Below are 9,397 nucleotides of genomic sequence, written 5' to 3'. Positions count from 1 at the left end.
TCCAGACTGCAGCGCCTAGAACCGCACGCCCACCGCGGCCGGCTGTTTGCCATCGCCCGTGCACCACTTTCAAACTGACTTAAAACTTGATAACATGCCATTGTAGCGGCAGTAACCGATGTAACAAGTGCGCCAGGCACTTGTTGTCTTATAAAGACATTGCCGACCGCAGCGCTGTGCTCTGTCTGTTTGCATATCTCTGTATTTGAATAGGCATGCCTATACCAGTTTCTTTAGTAGTAGTAGTAGTAGTAGAGGTGTTTGTGGGCGCACGACAGCAAGGTCTTCAGCGCCCGTGCAGCATCATAGTGAGACGGGTGTCAAGAAAAAAGAAAACCTCAGAACAGGGACATAAAACGGAACAGAGAACACGGGGAACAATCATCGAAAAAATGGGCTCACCCACACTGAAGTGTGGGATGATGCAGGGCGTCAGCAGTAAAACGTGGACAATACAGGAAGAAAATGGTAGAGAGAGCTAAAACATTGGAGCAGATGGAAGTGGCTGGCTGACCACAAGGAAAAAAGGGAGGAGTCAGCCACTCTGCAACACACTAAAACCTCCAGCCTAAAAGTTTAGGCCAGAGTCCAGACACATCACAAAACTTAAAAACCCTTGCCACACACGTCTCATCGTCAGCTAAAATACAAGGGAGATCCCCAACAACCTGTGCTTCTGCCCTTGCATCACGGTATAAAATACAGTCGATTAAAATGTGCCGGACAGAGATGGGCACACCACAAGTGGCACAAAACGGAGGATCCTCCCGCCGTAATAAATAGCTATGCGTCACAGGACAGTGCCCAATCCGCGCTTCAGTGTAGCTCGACTATGCTCCACTTTCCCGTAGCGTTGTTTCAAACCAGATGTCTCTGCTTGTCTAAGGGACGGCAGCGACAGCAAGCCGCTATGCAGAGGCTACGACGGGGAGGTGTAGAGGAGGGGGCGGGTTTGCGAAGTGGACTGCGGCGTCCCGCGGGCCCGGAGACAGCCGCAGCAGGCGCCAAAGGCGGCGCCGGCTGACAGCTCGCCTTCGGCTGCGCCTCGGGTTTCCAGGCCGCCCTTGAGTGTCTGGACTAGTCGCCGACACACGCGGCTATATGATTTACTGTCCCGCTGCTAGGTCACTCGCCTTTGCACTTCCCCAGGAATCACTTCTCGCCAAGCCTACCGACGAGACTAAATCGTAGTGTGAAAACGGGACCTAGTAGATACATTTGCATTCTTACACCGTCAGGCGAAATGACTACGGGCACAGAACACGGAGACTATTGCAGATATTGCGAAAAAATTGTCTCTAGCCCGCCGTGGAGGGCGAGTCAGATACGATGCCTCTGGCTGTATGCCACGTAACTGGCTTTTGTTTTCATCTTATTTTACAACAAAATTTTAATTCATGGAACTTAACCGCAAACACACTACCTACTAAGAAATTCATCTACTGTGTAGAAGGAACTGTCAAGTAGGAATGATTTCAGTTTGTTTTCAAAACTTTAAGTAGTTGCCAGCACCTTTAACTCACAAAGAAGGAAGTAAAATATTTTTATGGCTACGTATTTTGATCGTTTTAGTTGATCATATTAAAGTTTATATTGTCAGGTAATAATTTTCTGCGTATACAGGGTGTTCGGAAATTCATATAACAAACTTCTAGTACTTATTTATAGGAGTGCACTCCGTCTTCAGGCCACGACTGGCCTACCAGGACCATCCAACCGCCGTGTCATCCTCAGAGGAGGATGCGGGTGGTCAGCACACCACTCTCCAGGTCGTTATGATGGTATTCTTAACCGAAGCCGCTACTATTCGGTCGAGTAGCTCCTCAATTGGCATCACGAGGCTGAGTGCATCCCGAAAAACGGCAACAGCGTATGGCGACGGGATGGTCATCCAGCCAAGTGCCGGCCACGCTCAACAACGCTTAACTTCGATGACCTCACGGGAACCGGTGTATCCACTACGGCAAGGCCGTTGCCCCATATAGGAGTGAGTACATAATATTTTTGAATAGGAGCCCAGGTCCGGAAACGTACCGTCTCCGTTTTACGGCGGTTTCAATTTAAGCGTTTAAATTATCCGCTTCTGCTTGAGTAATTCAATTAAGCGTGGCGCAGAACAGTTATCAGGTAACAATACGAAAGCAAACATATTTATCACTTAAGTACGTTTGTCTGTGTTTACACATAAACAGTGCGTCTTATCGTTATTCCGAAACAAAAAAGAACCCAGCATACTGTACTTCCAGAACATTATGTTTAAGAGTTAATACAAACAAATTCGAATTGTTATGTAATAATAGCACTGTGTCACACGAAATCTAGTTCCTCCAGAAGAAGTGGATAAGTTAAACATCTGACCTGAAACCGTCTTAGAACGGGACCGGTACGTTTCCGGACGTGGGATCCTATAGAAATATTACGTACTGACTCCTTCCTAAATGTCCAAGAAGTTTGTAACGGGAATTTCCGAACACCCTTCATACTTTCGAGCGTATTTCATTCACAAGAAGTGTGTTTTTTAAACCCCATGAAATGCAAATAATTTCTCGCAGCACTCAAATGGAATACAATTTAAATAATACGTTTTAAATTATGTACGTAAGAAGCAAGCAGTTGTTAATATGGCTTTTATTTCGTTTTCACGCGGAAAACGATGAAGAAAAAGAGGGACTAAGCAGCACCAGTGAGTATTTTAAAATCGACAGCATACCTATAACTATAAAAACAGTAATTATTCTTTAATATTGCGATGTGTTAATTTATTATTCTTAAGAATGCTCTGTTCTTTCTTGAATGGAGAAATGAAATGTGCTGTCTTCTGTGAAAAAGGTTTTGTTGTAAAGTTTGAGAAGGAAAGAGCACTGACCACTACGAGAACATGCAGATAACGAATTAATTCTGACAGACTGGAATGATGAAATAGAACGTAAGTAAACATTACAATTCGTCGAGTAGCTAAACCGAAAAGTCATTGCACAAGAGTGACCACATTGTAACATTTGGTATAACATTTTTCCTGCATGATTACATCAGCGTGACAGTGTACTTGCTGGATGGTTGTTTCACTTAGACCTATTCACTCACACGCAGGTAGTAACTCTAGCCTCCCAGCGGATGACATGAGAGGTATACACACAATATACAGGGTGTCCCAGCTATCTTGTCCACTCAAAATATCTCTGGAACAATAACAGCTATTGGAAAACGACTTTCACCGGTATCAATGTAGGGCTGGGGCCCATGAATGTACATATTTGGAAACACTCTAAAACGAAAGCATATGTTTTAACACAAACTCATGTTTTTTTTTTAAATGGGCCTCCTATATTTTTTCTTCAGCAATCCATAGCATGACAAAGCACATACACTGTGGCGTTGATTGCATCGCAATATTCCCATTACATCCCGAGATATTGAGACGCGAAGTTGACGCTTGAAACACCCGACATGCGCTGCTAGCGCACGTCCTGAGACTCAGGCGTGAACTCCATGCTGCCCGTAATCGCGATGTGATTTACATGTGTAATCACACCTCCATACTTATCAAGAGGTCCGAAACGAATAATACGGCCTGCTGCCATCAACTCTCATAAGCACATAATGGTTTCCCTCTTGCAAGGTTTACGTATCTACGTACACAATATGAACCAGTACCGATCGGTGTACACCCGTCAGGTTGTCTTATTTATCCTGCACACCCAAAATAAGGTTTATCTAATGCGTTATATGACCCATTGTGCCTGTCGCGCAGGACCTGGCTCTACCTAGTCAAGTGTCCAACGTAGTTCCCACTACTGCCACAGTTACCACTTCGCTTATTATTTGCGACCCATGCAAACTCCTGTACTCCACCACCCTCCGAGCATCCCATTTGTTGTTGCTTTGGCGTGCAGTACACCGCTTGCCAGTACAGTCGTGCATCAGAGTAATCTAGTGACGGCACGGAGGTAGTACATATTACGAATAAACGTTGTGTTGTGGAACTTATACTGTACAGTATGATGTACACACATGAAGATATGGTAGAAATGCTGCTAATCTATGGAGAATGTACGTTGACGGGAAATACGATATGAGATTGCTTGTTTGTTGATAGTACTGTTAGCGAACATTATGATTATTAAGTTAATATGTCTGTTTTCTACCCTACTCTACATACCTGTACTGTACCCTGTTGTAGGTGGACGAAATGCTGTTCAGACAGAACGACTGTACAGAAGACGATTCCCTGACAAGCCATCGCCTTCGCGTCGGATGTTTGGTTGTCTCACATCTCGTCTACGTGAAACGGGAAGCTTAAATCCAAGACCTCGACATCGTCCTAGAACACGCACAGATGAACGTGCTGAAGTTGCTGTGCTCGCTACCATAGCTGTGAATCCTCAAATCAGCAAACGTCAAATTGAACGTGAAGTTGGTGTGTCGAAATCAAGTGCACAGCGTATTCTTAAACGTCATAAATTTCATCCTTACCATGTTCATTTACACCAGGATCTTCATGGAAATGACTTCCGCAATAGGGTAACATTTTGTCGGTGGGCTCAGCAAAAACTTCTGTCTAATCCAATTTTTTTTGCAGGTGTTCTCTTTACCGACGAGGCATTATTCTCCAACAAAGGAATTGTCAATATGAGGAATATGCATTATTGGTCCGCAGACAATCCAAAATGGCTCCGTCAGGTAGAGCATCAACGTCCGTGGAAAGTTAATGTTTGGTGTGGGATTATTGGAGATACCATTATCGGACCTTTCTTTATAAATGGCATCCAAAGTGGCAGACAATACTCCCGATTTATACGACACAAACTTCCTGTTCTCTTGGACACCGTACCTCTGAACCGGAGAATGGTCATGTGGTATCAGCATGACGGATGCCCTGCACATAACGCCTTACGAGCACGACGTCCTCTGAACCGTAAGTTCCCTGATAGGTGGATTGGACGAGGTGGCCCAGTTAGGTGGCCTGCCCGATCTCCGGACCTTACACCCCTGGATTATTTTCTTTGGGGAGCAGTGAAGGATGCTGTTTACCAACATGAACCAACAACACCAGAGGACGTGAAGCAACGCATTATTGATGCTTGTACAGCCATCAAAGAGGAAACAGTAGCACGAAATAGGGCATCCTTCATCCGCAGAGTGACCCTATGTATGCAAGCCAATGGGCAACACTTTAAGCATGAGATGTGAACGCTATGTTTAGTATGTAGTGCTGGTATCACAGTGGAAGTATCTACAAAGGGCCATTTTACCCAGTGATGTTAAGAAACATTCGTTTGCAACAATTTGTCATTTAACACATTAGATAAACATAACATTGATAATAAAACTAATTGGTTAAACATGTTTACATGCATCTTCTATGTCCTGCCTGAACTTCCCAAATCAAAACATTTTTACCTAAACAACGGTAAAACTTTTAGTCCACTTGCTCGTTTCACTAAAACCATCAACATGAATTTTACTATTACGAGTGAATGCTTAACTATCACTTGCGCTAGATCTATAGTAAAGTAAAGTTTTAACGTTGAACGGCATTACATTTTTAGTAACGGATTAACGATAAGCGAAGTTAACTTTGTGACTAACGTTGCGGTACACAGATATGTTACAGAACCGCATCACCCCTAGCCTATGGGATAAATACCTGCTGGAATGTACGACGTTAATGCAGGATGGCAGCAGTCCGTATTATTCGTTTCGGACCTCTTGATAAGTATGGAAGTGTGATTACGCATGTCAATCAGATCGCGATTACGGGCAGCACGGGGTTCACGCCTGAGCCTCAGGACGTGCGCTAGCAGCGCATGTCGGGTGTTTCAAGCGTCAGCTTCGCGCCTTAATATCTCGGGATGTAATGGGAATATTGCGATGCAATCAACGCCATTGTGTATGTGCTTTGTCATGCTATGGATTGCTGAAGACAAAATATAGGAGGTCCATTTAAAAAACACATATGCTTTCGTTTTAGAATGTTTCCAAATATGTACATTCATGGGCCCCAGCCCTACATTGATACCGGTGAAAGTCGTTTTCCAACAGCTGTTATTGTTCCAGAGATATTTTGGGTGGACAAGATAGCTGGGACACCCCGTATATATACAGGGTGGTCCATTGATCGTGATCGGGCCAAATATCTCACGAAATAAGCGTCAAACGAAAAAACTACAAAGAACGAAACTTGTCTAGGTTGAAGGGGGAAACCAGATGGCGCTATGGTTGGCCCGCTATATGGCGCTGCCATAGGTCAAACGGATATCAACTGCGTTTTTTTAAAAATAGAAACCCCCATTTTTCTTACATATTCGTGTAGTACGTAAAGAAATATGAATGTTTAAGTAGGACCACTTTTTTCGCTTTGTCATAGATGGAGCTGTAATAGTCACAAACATATGGCTCACAATTTTAGACGAACAGTTGCTAACAGGTAGGTTTTTTGAATGAAAATACAGAACGTGGGTACGTTTGAACATTTTATTTCGGTTGTTCCAATGTGATACATGTACCTTTGTGAACTTATCAATTCTGAGAATGCATGCTGTTACAGCGTGATTACCTGTAAATACCACATTAGTGCAATAAATGCTCAAAATGATGTTCGTCAACCTCAGTGCATTTTGCAATACGTGTAACGACATTCCTCTCACGAACGAGTAGTTCGCCTTCCGTAATGTTCGCACGTGTATTGACAATGCGCTGACGCACGTTGTCAGGCGTAGTCGGTGGATCACGATAGAAAATAGTCTTCAACTTTCCCCACAGAAATAAATCCGGGGACGTCAGATCCGGTGAACGTGTATGGTATGGTGCTTCGACGACCAATCGACCTGTCATGAAATATGCTATTCAATACCGCTTCAAGCGCGTGCGAGCTATGTGCCGGACATCCATCATCTTGGAAGTACATCGCCATTCTGTCATGCTGTGAAACATCTTGTAGTAACATCGGTAGAACATTACGTTGGAAATCAGCTTACATTGCACCATTTAGATTGCCATCCATAAAATGAGGGCCAATTATCCTTCCTCCCATAATGCCGCACCATACATTAACCCGACAAGGTCGCTGATGTTCCACTCGTAGCAGCCATCGTGGATTTTCCGTTGCCCAATATTGCATCTATACCGGTTTACGTTACCGCTGTTGGTGAATGACGCTTCGCCGCTAAATAGAACGCGTGCAAAAAATCTGTCATCGTCCCGTAATTTCTCTTGTGGCCAGTTGCAGAACTGTACACGACGTTCAAAGTCGTCACCATGCAATTCCTGGAGCATAGAAATATGGTACGGGTGCAATCGATGTTGATGTAGCATTCCCAACACCGACGTTTTTGAGATTCCCGATTCTCGCGCAATTTGTCTGCTACTGATGTGCGAATTAGCCGCGACAGCAGCTAAAACACCTACTTGGGCATCATCATTTGTTGCAGGTCGTGGCTGACGTTTCACATGTGGCTGAACACTTCCTGTTTCCTTAAATAACGTAACTATCCGGGGAAAGGTCCGGACACTTGGATGATGTCGTCCAGGATACCGAGCAGCATACATAGCACACGCCCGTTGGGCATTTTGATCACAATAGCCATACATCAACACAATATCGACCTTTTACGCAATTGGTAAACGGTCCATTTTAACACGGGTAATGTATCACGAACCTAATACCGTCCGCACTGGCGGAATGTTACGTGATACCACGTATTTACACGTTTGTTATTATTACAGTGCCATCTGTCACTAAGCGAAAAAAGTGGTCCAACTAAAATATTCATATTTCTTTACGTACTACACGAACATGTAATAACAAATGGGGGTTCCTATTTAAAAAAACGCAGTTGAAATCCGTTTGACCTATGGCAGTGTCATCTAGCGGGCCAACAACCATAGCGCCATCTGGTTTCCCCCTTCAAGCTAGACGAGTTTCGTTCTCTGTAGTTTTTTCGTTTGACGCTTATTACGTGAGATATTTGGTCACTATATATATATATATATATATATATATATATATATATATATATATATATATATATATATATGTGTGTGTGTGTGTGTGTGTGTGTGTGTGTGTGTGTCTGTGTCTGTGTGTGTGTGTGTGTGTGTGTGTGTGTGTGTGTGTGTGTACACAAGAACTGTAGATTAGCTCCCTACAAAACAGCCACTGCGAATGTGAAAACGATATACCATATATCCAATGAAATCAATGTCTTAAGCCTCACATTACGTTGCTCCACATTCTGTAAAACACAGTCTATTTCTTTTACTATTTATCCAAAGATATTTCGTATCTATGTGTCTTCTTGTGTCGTTTACGATTTATTTGTAAGAATAAACGGATTTCTATGGCTTGTTTTTGTGAGTTTTATCTTTGACAGCATGTCATACTTTTTTGTCCAATTGTGCATCAGTGGTGCCTTTTCTTTTTTAATTGTAAATATATACCCTGTTGTCCACAACTTTTTTTACTTCATTCTCACCTGTTTTGACAAGATTTTTTACACTTCACAAGTAATTTAGTTCTCATATAAATTGTGACCCACGACGATGAGATACAGGTGTCGAAACATGACTGGGTAAATAGAAAAAGAAATACATAGTGTTTTGCAGAAGGAAGTGTTTAAAAACCTTAATTTAATACTCAGACACGAAGAAAACATCAACAGGAGAATCTGAAGCCTGTAATGTGGAGGTTAGTATTGCTCTTACACACAAACCTCCAGATTCTAGACACTTAGTTCGGTACCAAACGTGGTACGTCAACAGACTATCAACCAAAACTCCAATTTAGTCCGTATCATGTGCTGTCATCCAGAAAAACGGGCGTAAACGTTAATTAAAATGACGCCAGAACTATGGAGCAAGGGAAAGGCATAAGTATTAGTAACTAATACTTAGAGCTTCCATTGGGAAGTAAGTGGAGCATTAAATCGTTTTACTGAGGATCCTGTGTTAATACCCCAATGATGACAACTTTTTTTACTGTATTATGTGTGAACATGTTATCTGGGACTATTAATACTTCCGTATGTGTGATATAATTATTTGTTTATCCTACATTTGTGACTGTTTATCTATTTTCTGTGAAACTACAAATTAGCTGCTTCATCACGAGTGTTGTCTCTTCCGTCGCACACGTCCAATAGAACACCACACCTGTTTATATAAATGTACTCTATAGGTTTGGTACTTTCAGCTAACTAAGTGAAAGTACATTGCCAAAAGAACATTACTACGAACTCCACGATGTCGTTTTACATGTCAAGAAAATATTCTCCGATATAACAGTTTCACGCATAAACAGTTTAAACGAATTGACACCTGTTGGGTATGAATGCAGGATCTTTATTTCGGTAACCTCACGCTCTACCAACTTGCTCACGCGAGATCTACAAAACTACCA

The sequence above is a fragment of the Schistocerca serialis genome, chromosome 1, assembly GCF_023864345.2.
Source record: "Schistocerca serialis cubense isolate TAMUIC-IGC-003099 chromosome 1, iqSchSeri2.2, whole genome shotgun sequence".
NCBI lineage: Eukaryota > Metazoa > Arthropoda > Insecta > Orthoptera > Acrididae > Schistocerca > Schistocerca serialis.
This window is presented reverse-complemented; position numbering follows the sequence as displayed.